Below are 14,513 nucleotides of genomic sequence, written 5' to 3'. Positions count from 1 at the left end.
TAATATATTTAAAAGTTACTTTTATTTTTGGAGGGTGGAACGTTTCAGCCTATTAGTTTCTTTACGAAGTTTGCTCTGAATAAATCAATAGGTTGAAACATTTGCACTAAGTATAAGTTATAAATGAAATTATATATATACATACATACAAACATACAGTGAGGTCAAACAAGTCTTTGGACAAAGCAAAAATGTTTATTTTTCATCAATTTGGTACAAATGATATTAAAGAAAATCATAAAATAAAACTTTCACATTACTAAAATACATAGAAATGAGAGAAACTAAGTATTTTAAAGAAAACAGTTATTAAACATTTCTTAAATTAGATACTGAAACAAGTATTTGGACAAATGCAAAAAAAATGTTTCATATTTAATTGGGCCTCCTTTAGCACTAATTACTAAATTATTGCCATAGTTTTTCACAAGGACCTGGCAAATGCCTAACGGAATTTTTTCCCATTCTTCTTTGGCTATAGACTTTAATTGATAGATGTTTGAGGGGCGTCTTGTTCTAATTTGTCTCTTCAAAATTGGCTACACATTTTCAATGGGATTCGTCTGGTGATTGGCTGGTCCTTTACAAAACATGAATTTCCTTATCCTCGAACCATTTCTGAGTTGCCTTCACTGTCTGTTTCAGATCATTGTCTTGTTAGAACCGCCAATCACCAGACAATCCCATTTTCTCCACAAACTTTTGCAAGTTATTCTCCAAAATATCTCTGCATTTGGCTCCATTTATCCTTTCTTCGATTATTTCTATTGTTCTAATCCTGCATGAAGAAAAGTAACTCCAAATCATAATGCTTCCTTCTCCATGTTTCACGGTAGGGATAGTGTTCTTCATTTCATATGCAGAACCGTCTACACGCCAGATATGGCTTGCACCGTTATTGCCAAATAGCTCGATTTTGGTCTCATCCGACCATATCACATTATCAAAAAAATTGGTATCCTCATTGATATACTTTTTGGCATATTCTAGTCTTCATTTAAGGTGAACTTTCTTCAGAGTCTTGCGAGGTTTGCGAGGCTTGAAACTTTCTCTGTGCAGTTCATTACTGATGGTCGTCTTGCAGACAATGGTGCCAATGCTGCTAAGGGTTTTTTTTTGCAGCTCTTCACGGGTCGCAAAAGGATCATTTTAAACCGTTCGGAAGATTTTTCACTGACACCTTTCAGATATTTTCCAAGGAGCTCCTGAGCGTGGCATGTTTTTTGTAATACCTAACTCTTTCCACTTCTTTACAATGTACCTTACAGTTCTAACAGGAAAATTCAAAGTTTGTGCTATACATCAGTAGCTTTTATTATCTTCATATGCTGATATAATATGGTCCTTTATGGACTATTTGAGTTCTTTTCATTTGGCCAGTTGCAATGTTTTCTGGGAGAGATCTGGGCAGAGAATGACTAGAAGTTCACTGAATGTCAAACTAGTACCTTCTAGAATGATCTGGAAGGTAAAAAAAAAAAGGAAAACTTAATGTTTAATAATGAAAAAAGAAGGTTGTCCAAATACTTGTTTCAAAGCCTATTTTAGGAAGTGTTTAATAATTGTTTATTTTCTTTAAAAAATTTAGTTTTCCCCATTTCTATGTATTTTAGTAATGTGAAAGTTTTATTTTATTCTGTTTGATATCATTCGTACCAAATTTTTGAAAAATAAACATTTTTGATTTGTGCAAAGACTTGTTTTACCTCACTGTGTGTGTGTGTGTGTATGTATATATATATATATATATATATATATATATATATATATATATATATATATATAGAGAGAGAGAGAGAGAGAGAGAGAGAGCATGTATCACAGATTAGTTGAATAAAAAAATCAATAAAGAGTTCCATCATAGGTTCAACAAGTACTCATATAAATCTTATTTAAAACACTATCCGTTGTGTGCACCTCGGTTTCATTGATCTGGTCATGCCGGATCTGGGGAAATCAATTCTACTGAACGGTCCTGAAAAATCGATCTGTTTCTGTCAACCAGTTTCTACTCCAGATCAATGAAACCCGGGTACACCCAACATACACTGAACTGCGTTGTTTTTAAATAAAATATTTCATATACATATAAACATTTATTCAAATATGTTGAGTGGAGGGATTTTCCAGTATTTATTTCACAATTAGTACAGCTTTATATTATTAGCAATAAAAATATGCTTACTAGTTATAGAAATACAATAGGCTTTGATCATAGATCTCATTAGGACATTAATGGTATGAAATCTATGATTGAAACTTGACTGTATTCATATAACTTATTCACCATATTTTTATAATAATAATAAATGATTTATAAATAATCATCAATTATTATATTATTATTATATATTATTACCATCTAATATATTATTTAAAAAATAAATAAATAAATAAATAATAATAATAATAATAATAATAATAATAATAATAATAATAATAATAATAATAATGATAATAATAATAGGATTTAATGAGTTGCTATGCAGATGTAATCATGGTTCAAACATAGATCTTACTCTGATAAAAATGTTCCTTGTTTTGGATTAAAACTATTAAGTAATTTATAATCTTCCATTTATTCATGAAAATTTTCTAAAAAATATTTGAAAAGTCAAACCCATCAATTTTATGACCATTTTTACACACACATGCGCACACACAATATAATTCTTTATTTTTGAAGAAACAAAAATTGTGCAATTACGTTTGTAAGAGCATAATATATTTATTACAGTTTATACTATACAGTAATATTTCGATTAGCCATTGATACCTGTGGTTTCAGAAGATATAAACTTGCAAGTTGCACATGTACCTCGTTTGATTACTGATTAACAAATAGGGCCCATCAAATATGCTTTAACCCAACTTGCAAGATTTCCCATACCTTCTGAAACCACAGTTATCGATGGTTAATCGAAATATTACTGTATAGTAGCCCATTAAATATATGTTAGTTGTTTAATCAAATTCTTGTGCTCTTAGCTCATTAATATTCCATTTTTTATCCAAAGATGCTATTATGTGACTCTAAAGCATTTATTTCTTTTTCGCCAGGCTAAACAATCATGTCAAGAAAGACTTTTTTTTGTTTTTCCATTATAAGTTTTGCTTGTCACGATTGTTTAGCCTAATAGAGAATTGTTCAAAACCAACATTTTTAAGTCAAGAAAACTCAAGTCATTCAAGAGAAATTTTTAATTCATAATTTGTCGTCAATAAGTAGGACAGAGTTATCTACCCTGAAAAAAAGTGTAACAGTTTGCTGACTCGTTTGCTGTTCACCACCAAATGCGCCCGAAGTAATAAGTATCATTAGTAAGTAATGTGCGAATAGCAGATATTTCTGATAGTCTGTTTCGAGAAAAAAAGGAGTCACAACACTGTAAAGAAAGCCCAGCTAAAGTTCAAAGATTCTCCTGCAGTTCTCCTGCAAGGTTTTCTCTCTAGTTCAAGCAGGACATAAAAAAAAAAATATTTTACAATATGCAGACAAGGTCACAGTAACAGCTTTAAGTTGTTCTACTGTAGTAAGAAGATTCTGAAATGACGGAGAACCGATAATCTTAATAACCAGCGGTCAACTTGTTTTTTTCTTTTTTAAATATCATAAATTTTTGTAAATGAAAAACAGTTTTAATTTATAAAAAAAAATGAAAGAAAAAGATAAAAATATTAAATATCAATCATTTTTTTCTTCTTCTTTTGGCTAAGTTATTGATTGGCTAAATCACTGGCCAATCAACTTCAGCCCGATTTCATTGATACTGTGTAATGATTATCAGCTAATCAACTTCAGCCAGTTGGCATTATCATTGAATTTCAGCCAATTGTCATTCAACTTCAAGAGTTTCAGCCCCTAAAGCATCTACCCCCCAAAAGTGGGAACAGTTGCTCACTGCTTTAGGATAAAATAAACGTATATTGACTTTTTTTTCCTTTTTTTTTTTTTTTTGAAAAAAATAATTACATGAATTTTGAGTGTTTGAGATTAAATTTTTGGATTATTTGTTTGGGGGAAGGAGTGTCAAAAAGAAGTTTATAGCTACCAAGAAATAAATAGAATGATATAAATTTTAATCGCAAAACAGGCACCAGTGGGTCAGATAAAAGTTTGCACATAATGGCTGCGGACCAGGATTCTATCAGATTTACAAAACACACATACATACATGTACATTTATTCACACACGTGTGTGTGTGTGTGTGCATATATATATATATATGTGTGTGTGTGTGTGTGACACACACACACACACACACATATATATTAATTTACTTATAAACATATATAAACTGATAACAATCGGTATGTATAAGTATTGGTAAATAAAAGGGATAGTGTTTATATAACTAAAGCTTAAAATGACTTAGTAAATATTCAAAGTCTACTAAAAAGCATCTTTATTCATACAATTGTTTCTGCCCATTCCAAAACATATTCTGTCTTGATAACTGATAAACGCAAGATACGTTTTGAAAAGGTTTCTTTATATATATATATATATATATATATATATATATATACTAATTTTATAACGCTTTTGAAGAACACCAAACGTAGTGTCATAATTAATTGCTGAGGGTTTAGGTTTTTTGGGGTTTTTTTCTATAGTTTAAACATAAACCATTAAAAAGAAACTTTCGAAAAGAAGACCAAAATACACTACTAAAGTATATTTCTCCTAAGCATAAATTAGATAAAAGGGATACATAAGGGGTGGGGTAGAAAGAAAAAACCCTATCGAGACATCTTTCAGCCAACCTTTTTTAAGATTAACGTAAATAATTGGACACTCAATACAGAAACCAAACTTCGATCTCGCTTTCTTAGACTTTATAAAAGTGGATGGCTTTCCAAAGAAACTTCTGATCGAATTCATCCCGTGTGTTCGCAACGTCCCAGGATGTATGGTTTACCCAAAGTCCATAAGGAAAATATTCCTATGGGACCTATTCTTTCAATGTTGGGTTCTGTGCAACATGAATTGGGTAAATGGTTAGCCGATATCCTTAAATCTGTCCTGGAAATATATACTGGATTCTGCATTCCTGATTCTTTTCCATTTGCAGAATTTATTCGTGATGTAAAGGTTCATCAAATACTGCATATGTATGTTCCTATGACATATCCAGTTTGTTCACCAATGTGTCTTTCGATGAAACTATCGGGATTTGTGTCGATAGTCTTTATTGTGGTTCCCTAACTAAACCCTCTTTTCCTGAGCATATATTTTTGGAGCTCATGGGTTTAGCTACTAACTCGGTTGAATTTAGTTTTGATGGGAACATGTATTGTCAAGTTGATGGAGTAGCAATGGGAAGTCCTTGGCTAATATTTTTGTCGGGTTTCAAGAAAAATTGCATTTTGATTGTTTTCCTAAACTGTTGTGCTATTTCTGTTACATGGATGACATTTTTGTCATATGTTTTTCCTGTACGGAAGCTGAGGGGTTGTTAGAACAATTAAACTTACTTCACCCTGCATTGACGTTTACTATGGAGGGTGAAGTTAATGACTCATTACTGTTCTTAGATGTTCTCATTGAAAGATCCGGTATGAGTTTTACTACTAGCATATATGGAAAACCCACATTTACAGCGCAATACATTAGCTGGGTTTCGTTCTCCCCTAAAATCAGAAAATTAAATCTGATTAAAACTTCAGTGCATCGGACTTTGTTGATCTGCTCTAGTACTAAACTAGATGCGGAACTCCAAAGCATAACTGAGATCCTTTTGGCTAAAGGTCATCTTTTACACGGAATTCAAAAATGTATGAAGGATAAAATCTTGACTTTTAAAGGTGGAACGTTTGTGGACCCTCAAAAATATCCCATATATGTGAAACTCATATGGATTGGTGTCAAAAGCCAGGAGTTTTCGCATAAAATTGCTACAGCCGTTTCACGTTGCTATTTTGCAACGAAGGTTCAAACGGTGTTTGGGACGAGAAATGCGTTCCCCCCCCTTTCGAAAGGATGGTATCCCTACCACTCAATATAATATGGTTGTTTATCGGTTTAATGGTCAGTGTGAAGCTGACTATGTGGGCCATACCAATCAACATTTAGAGGTTAAAATTTCCCAACATGTCCCCCCTTTGAAACATAGGCACAAAAAAAGGCCAACATCCGGGCGTTTACCAGCTCATAAGTCGACCATTGAACATTTATTACAGTGCCAAATTAGATACACAGATGAAACTTTCTCGATTTTACACAGAGTGCGCTCGAGAATTCACTTAAAAATTCTCAAGGCTGTATCCATTAATTTGCGCCAACCATCTTTGTGTAAGCAAACAGAGTATATCCATAATGTAGAACTTATGATATTCACTGAGATTGTTTCTTTTTTTTTCTCCTATTCCTTATACAATTTCTCCCCTCCCCTTTTTTTTTACCCTCGCTATTAATTTATGGTCTTTTGACCACGTTTTTAAACGATGTTTTCTCCCCCGTTGCCAACGTTAATCTTGAAAAGGGTTGGCTGAAAGACGTCTCGATAGGGTTTTTTTTCTGCCCCACCCCTTATATATCCCTTTTATCTAATTTATGCTTAGGAGAAATATACTTTAGAAGTGTATTTTGGTCTTCTTTTCGAAAATTACTTTTTAATGGTTTATGTTTAAACTATAGAAAAAAAAAATAAAATAAAAATAAAACCTAAACCCTCAGCAAATAATTATGACATTACGTTCGGTGTTTTTCAAGTGTTATAAAATTATGTACCCATAAAAATATTTTTATATTACTAATTGTGTTTATCCAGCATTACCTGGTTGGGGAATTTTTTTTTATTATATATGATCTATTTTAAATAGGATTTTGAAAGAACTAAATTTTTATAAAATTTTAAAATCAAGAAAATGTTTCTGATGGATTTAATTTTGTAATTAAAAAAAATAAAAATAAAAATAAAAAATCGTTTATGCTATTGCAATTACTTTTATGATTGCATTTCAATAAATATTAATTAATAGTAACTAAATTAGAAAAATATTAATTTAATGTAGATGTTGCATAGTTGCAAGAAAAATATGTATAAAGGTTGTTTCATAATTCTATCAAAATAGACTAGGAAGTGGTGATGGTGCAGTGGTTAGTTATGTAGACTGTAAGTTTGGCATGTTTAAGTTTTACGTTCACTAGTATCTTTAGGAAAAATTTCCATCTATCTGTCTTCCCTCAGAAATAGTAGATTCTAAAGTTTTCATAAGCAATTAGACTAGAAGGAGGACAATTCCAAAAGAATGGAAAAGTTTTGGTTGTCTTTGGCATGTATAAACCATTAAATGTCCACTTTGTCGTTGTGCACCCACAATTGATCAGCATTTTCAAGCATTTTACACGAACGATGCAATTCATTTTATAGATAAATTTATTAAACAGAAAAAAAAACAGTCACAAAGAGAGAGAGAGAGAGAGAGAGAGAGAGGGAGAGAGATGTGGACATGAGTAAGAGAGAGAGAGAGAGAGAGAGAGAGAGTAGATAGACACATAGCTTGTCTCGTTACACCTAATTACATACACAGAAAAGCAATTTTAACAGTTTCTGCTAAAAATCTTCTCACATTTATTAATGTGTCTGTTCTTTGTAAATCCAATATATGATTATACATTATGAGAGAAAGAGAGAGATGCTAGTGACCAAGGAAAGTTATCAGTTCATTATTTAAGCATATTATTTGGATTATTTAGACTACTAATCTGATCTTATTACATTAACGTTTCAGCCGATATAACGTCCAAGCTTGAGGTGCACCTTTTTGAATTGGAGAACCTTCTAGCTGTACTTGAAAGTCTGTTGAACTCTGGAACTCATACAAAAATTTGAACTGAACCTTTGGAGGTAGAGTGTTCTCATTCCGTCAGCCATGACTGTTAATTCATGTTATTCTTAGTTATTATCCCTTACCAAACTTTCACAAGAAACATCCGTCTACCAGAAAACACTATCAATAATTACCTCCACCCTTTATCTGTGCCTAAACCTAAAAGTAGATTCCATGAACAAAGCTTCTTTCTTAGAACTGCACATTTATGGAATTGTCTTCCGTTTTCCTACTTTCCAGCTGACTACAATATGGTTGTGTTCGAGTTTAATGTAAACAAGTTTTTGATGAGCCGTTCCATATAAGTTTACAAATTTACTGAATTTTCATTACTAACGATTACTATATTATCCAATTTCTACTGTACACTCTTTAACCCTTATCCTCGAGTGGCCTCTTGGCCTTGATAAGTGGTGATGCCTATGTAAAAAAAAAAAAAAAAAGGATTAAACCTTAGAACTAATTATTAACCAATGCTTTTAACCATTAGATCATATTATGTATGTGAATGATTTTAAGATTATTTTTTTTACCATTACTCATATTTCAATTTTCTTAAAAGTGATTTAATCTACTATATATAGTTATTGGTTCCGATGTCAGATGTATTAAAGGGGATATTGTCACTCAGCATAGGCACTGCTTCTTTAAAACATCTTAGTCTGCACCATTCTTTTCTGTCTATAATTTTCTTCTTTGTCCCATAAGAATCGATGCCGTTTTCTCTCTATCTGCGGTCAGCTGTATCCAACTTTTCAATTTCTCTACCGTTTTCTGATATTCCCATACTATGTTAATAACTGGCACATTGGTAATGGCAAAACATTTGGCAAAACTTTCATCTGGTGCAAGTCTTTGGCACATCCAATATCCACAGGACTCATCATGATGAAGGATTACTAATTCTCAATTTGCTGCAATTATTCCTAATACTTTTGGAGGCTTAAAGTACTGATTATTATTATTAATTCATTATTATTCATATACAACACAACCACATTGACACACCGGTTCTCGCCAGACCACTGAAGTTAAGCAACGATGAGCCTGGCCAGTACTAGATGAGGGACCATCTGGGAAGACTAAGCACTGTATGTACTGCAATGAGTCATAGAAATTTCCAGATTGGTATCTGGGGGCGCGTTTAACTCACTGGAGATGCATCCCCGAATCAAAACAGAAAACAACGGGGAACTACCATCATTACTTGTCTTCTCGAGATTACCATTGGGTTTACAATTTGGAGAACCATGGTCGCCGACACTGTTAAAACAACAGAGCCGCTGATGTTATTATTCATGTTATAGGCAGTAATAGTATATTAATTTTGATCCTATAAATACAAAGGATTTTTCATACTAAATTTGGTGCAAGTTTAGTCAATAATGTTGAAGCCTATAAGTATTTATTATGATACTTATTATTATAAAACACAGATATATATATATATATATATATATATATATATATATATATATATATATATATATATATATATATATATATATTTATAAAGTAAAGTCAGCCTCATTCCTTTGCCATCGATATCTTTCTTCCTACGAAATCAATATTTGATTCTGGTTGATTACTTTTTCTTGTGGATCGCTGCAGCATATTGTTAATAAGAATAAAAAGTAATTCGATTTAATTTCTTCTTCTTCTTCTTCAAAAGATTTTCTGGGTGGGAATTATTTTTAAATGACCGATATCTTAGCAACAAGAGATGTAATACCAAAATGGTCTATATAAAGTTACTTACCTTAAAATATTTTTGAAAAATAAAAAAACAAATAAACAATAACAACCAGCAGAGTTTAAAAAAAGAAAAAACAAACAAACAAACTGTAATTAAAAACATTACTCTACCAAGCAATGCTGGGTAAGTACAATTAGTTATTATTTCTACTACTCCTATCTATTTTTATTTATTATCTATATAATAATACACTAAAACATTTCCTGTTCATATCTCTATCATATTCCAATCTTTCACTGACACGTGTTTCGTCGTCTACAACTCATCAGAGTGGCTGAATCTTAGACAACGAAACACGTGTCAGTGGATGATTATATTTTAAAACAATATATATATATATATATATATATACATACCACTCCCCATTTGGGGGTACCAAATTGGTAAAAGGGAAAATTATTCCAAACTCGCATTTAGGTAAAAATGCACTTACATATAAATAATTGAATTCATTCAAAAAAATAACTGAATTCATTTAAAAATATTGCAACCAAAAACAAATAAATAACACGTTAAAATGTTTTTGATTCATAATGAGGGTATGACTCCAATGATTTTGACGATCTTATTTATAACTTAATGTTAGGACAATCAACCAATCAGAAGCTTCAACTTTACTATAAAAATATCAACTTTTCGATTCAATTCAGTTCGCTGTCAAACTGAATCGTGACTGCATTGATTCTTCGCCACCATCTTTGTTACTAAGAATTACTCAACACTCGAGATCGTGACTGCATTGATTCTTCGCCGATTTGATTTATTACCGCCATCTTTGTTCAACATAATGTCTCAACACTTAACATAGCATCTATCATATTTCACTCATTTTTAAAAATGAGATCGTCTGATTGGTGATTAATTTGATGTCGCTAAAAGTAAATTTTTTTTTTACTTTAATAAATTGTTCCAAAATCAAATTCTATCCTTCCATTGATTAAAACAGTACAATTTTCAATAAATATATTTTGGAAAGTGGCATTATTTGAAGAATATTTAACAAACAATTTTGATGGTAAGAAGACGGAAAATATTTTTTGTTTTGAAAAGAATTAAATTGCTATTAAATTTAAATGAATGACAAAAGAAGAAATGCATTCATTTTTTTTTTTAGTTAAAGAATTGTTAGCGGACAATGACAATTATTTTTACAGAAGAAGAGTAAATTTTTTAATTGATAGTATTGAATCTGACAAACATTTATTATTTCAAAAGGAATATTATTATTATTAATAATGATAAATTGTGCATATTGATGTAGAAAGCACAGTGGCGTCCCACTACTTATTATTATTAGTAGTATTTTAATTTTGATGCGCTTATGACCTATCCAGTACACTTATAAGTGTTTATCGTTAACTATTAGCATTTGCACTTTTGCATACATGTATCTCTTAAAATCACAGAATCTCAAGGATGCTTCATATTAAATTAGGTGTAATTCTATTATGGAGTTTTAGAGCTCTAAAAAAAAAATGAATGTTGTGTGCTCACAGCACTGAATACTTATTTTTTATTTCAATTTTATTTTTGTTCACCTCCAAACAAGGCATATCACCACTAAAGTGTAAGGAGCTACTGTGATAAGGTTCAGTTTTATAGAAGGGAAACCTGGTTGGGAGTTGGATAGAAAGATATTTGTTCACGTTACATTTAAATTTCTGCTTGTGAGTACAGTCGGGGAAACAAAGAACACGGAAGGAATTGTGGTCTGCGAAAAGTAGAAAATCTTCCGGCATCAACAATGAAGGGATATGATTTTGCTGCTAGTCAGACAAGTTGGGGATGTTTATGTTGAGGTATTTTACTACTGGTCCGAATGGAATCGATAATGATAGCATTTGTAGTGAAAACCAAATGTCTTTTGATCTTTGATGCTTGAATCATTGCAAATGAAAGCTCAATACTTTCCGCAGCTATTAAGTGCTTTTTCTTTTTTCCTTTGACCCACGTCTTTGAAAAAAAAATTAATATAAATAAATAGATGTGATCCAAATTAAAAGTCTCAATGGGTGAATGAGAATTTAAAACGAGAAAGAAAATTCTTCATGTGTCAGACTTGACATATGGAGGTTTTGGTTTCTCCTACCTGGTATAAATTAATGTGAACAAAATGAAGAAATATTTAATTCTTTGGAACAATATTCGTTTGATGATATATCTGAGATGAGGTATTTCTGTTATTTACATGTTTCGGACTTTGTCTACATCCTGGTTGCTTTTATTTATATATATATATATATATATATATTTTTATTTATATATATAAACAAAAATGCAAAAACAAGCGAGATGGAGATAACCATTTGAACAGTGGTGATCGTTTATAGGTGCTCTGTAATTACAGCTCATTTTAATAAAAAAATTATGGTGCTTTTTGGAGTTTACCTTTTTGTATATAAATAGAAGCATGACTGATTGACAGAAAAAAAGAATAGACAGACTACATATTACTAAGGCAATAGTTTTTATGATATCAATACCAGAGTTTAAACATCATGAAAGTATAACATAAATAACATAAAACAAAAAGCTATTACATGAATATAGTTTTTAAAATTAAGTAAATTGTTTTTATAATGCACAAAAAAAACAAAAAAAAACATAAAAGTTATTCGGCATTAGTTCAAACAGAATCATTTTTGCTTAAAACATAATTTCTAATGTTTATTTTTGCCAATGCAAGCAATATGCAAAGAAGTATATTTTTTTCCACAAATTTTCACAAATATTTTTCGCGATAGAAGCTAGGTAAAGATGGAAATTGTACCAAGATCGCTTAAGGAGTGGGTATAAACTACGTTGTGAACTACAAGGACAAATCTTACTCCCAAAATGCCACCCAAGGAATCGTTAATAAAATTTACAATCTTTTCTGCGAGCTAATCATATTTGGTACAAATAAATTTCAGTCTATTCTTGACTTGTCCTCAGATTTTGAGTCATAAATGTTCAACAGTCCTTGTTTTTTTGACGTTCAATGATATGTGGGGATACTTTAGTAATCATCTCATCAGTAAGATGTGTGATCCTGAATGGATTTCACACTCACCAGTCTTTAACCCTACAGATCAAAATGTTTATTGGAAGTGGGGGGGACAGGTATCTTAAAGGTAATATCTAAAAAACAATGAGTATTACTGAACTGAAAAGGACCTATCAGTGTCAAGAGAGAAGTGTGTCAGTGTTATTGATAATTTTGCACGTTGTATATAGGTGTGATTATCAATGAACAAAAATAGAACAAAAACTGTTGGACATTCATAATTGAAACCTGGTGAACAAGTCAGATTAATACTGAAGTCTATTTGTATTAGATATTGTTGGACTATAGAAAAGATTTTTAATTTTATTAATGATTCCATGTACAAGAAATAATGATTTAATAACCATCTCATTTCTAAAAATAGAATCAGTTTGTAAAAGACTGGAAACATATTGTCAAGCAATAATTAATAAAATATATTTTTAAAAATTATCTACTCTAAGTTAAGGTGTCTTTTTTTCTTTTTTGACTTTTTTTTTTACTAACATTTGAACAGACTGGCAAACAAAAAGGGTTTTAAAAAGTTTAAATTTAAAAATTTTCTGAATCAGCAGCTTCAAAATTAAGAGTTACAAGTCATCACTGAGTCACGTCCGAAACATATAGATAATATAAAGAAAATATATTTTTGTGCTTTGATTTTTTTTTTTTTTTTGATTCAAGCTTTGGTATATAATGAATGAAAAAGAAAAATGATGTATGATGTACCGGTAAAATATTTTGACATGAAGTTTCTTTTAGATTATTAAAAAAAAATCATTAAGAAGTCCCCCCTTCCCCTCCACCATCATTTTTAATAAAAAGTTCTCCTTTTTTTTGTAAATTTGACAAAAGGGATTCAAAATTCTGTTTTTCATGGAAAAAAAAAGTAGAAAGAGAATAAATGAAGAAAGTCGAGGGGGTAAAATTTACAACAAATTTTAAATGACAATGTAGATGAATTAAAAATGATATTTTAGGACTGAAGTAAATGTATTAACATAAAGGAACAGAAAAAAAGGGGATGTGTGCAAAACTTCATTCTTTTCTTTGGTTTAGAAGCACAACTCATCCATAATACTTGACTTTCACCTTTAATCTCAAAACCGTTAATTTCAATCCAGAAATTACTGTTTGCTTATCAGTTGAAAGACTTCCTTACCCAAAAAGTGAATTTACATGAACGAGATGTCGGACATTTTTTTAATCTATTGATAATGGATTAAAATGTCTGACTTGTGTATATATTATCGTGGCCCTTTAAAATTATAAATTCTGAAACCTTTGAAATGGCGAAGAAAAATAATTTTAGTTTGAGTTTAAATTTTAAAAGCCAAAATCAAGTATAGGTTGCTCCCCACCACCTCGCAAAAAAATGCCATTTATGGATTTGTTAATAAAATTTGTAATCCTTTCTTCAATCTGACCATATTTGGTATAAATAAATCTCAGTCTGTACATGGCCTGCCCACTAAGTTTCAGTTATAAATATCCAACAGTCTTTATTTTATTGACATTCAACGATATGTGTGGACATTTTGGTAATCATCTCATCTGATAATTAGGAAAAGTGATTCTGAATGGGCTTCACACTCACCGAAACTTCAGCTCCCAAATTTTTATCCAAGGAATTACCTCAAAGATAATGTTTATCAAAACAATCCAAAACTATTCATGAACTTCAGTCATAATCGTATTCAGGTCTGCTTGCATTTGAAGCATCATTGAATGACATTAAAACAAAGACTGTTGGGCATTCATGATTAAAACTTGGCAAAATAAATCAGGCATAAAGTGAAGTTTATTCATATCAAATGTGGTTGGAAAGGATTGTGAATTTTATTAAAAAAAAAAAAAAACAACTTTTTTTTCGTTTGCTTCTAAACTGAATGAAA

The sequence above is a fragment of the Euprymna scolopes genome, chromosome 23, assembly GCF_053919585.1.
Source record: "Euprymna scolopes isolate OS-2025 chromosome 23, ASM5391958v1, whole genome shotgun sequence".
In the NCBI taxonomy this organism is placed as follows: domain Eukaryota; kingdom Metazoa; phylum Mollusca; class Cephalopoda; order Sepiida; family Sepiolidae; genus Euprymna; species Euprymna scolopes.
Note: the sequence above shows the minus strand (reverse complement) of the source record.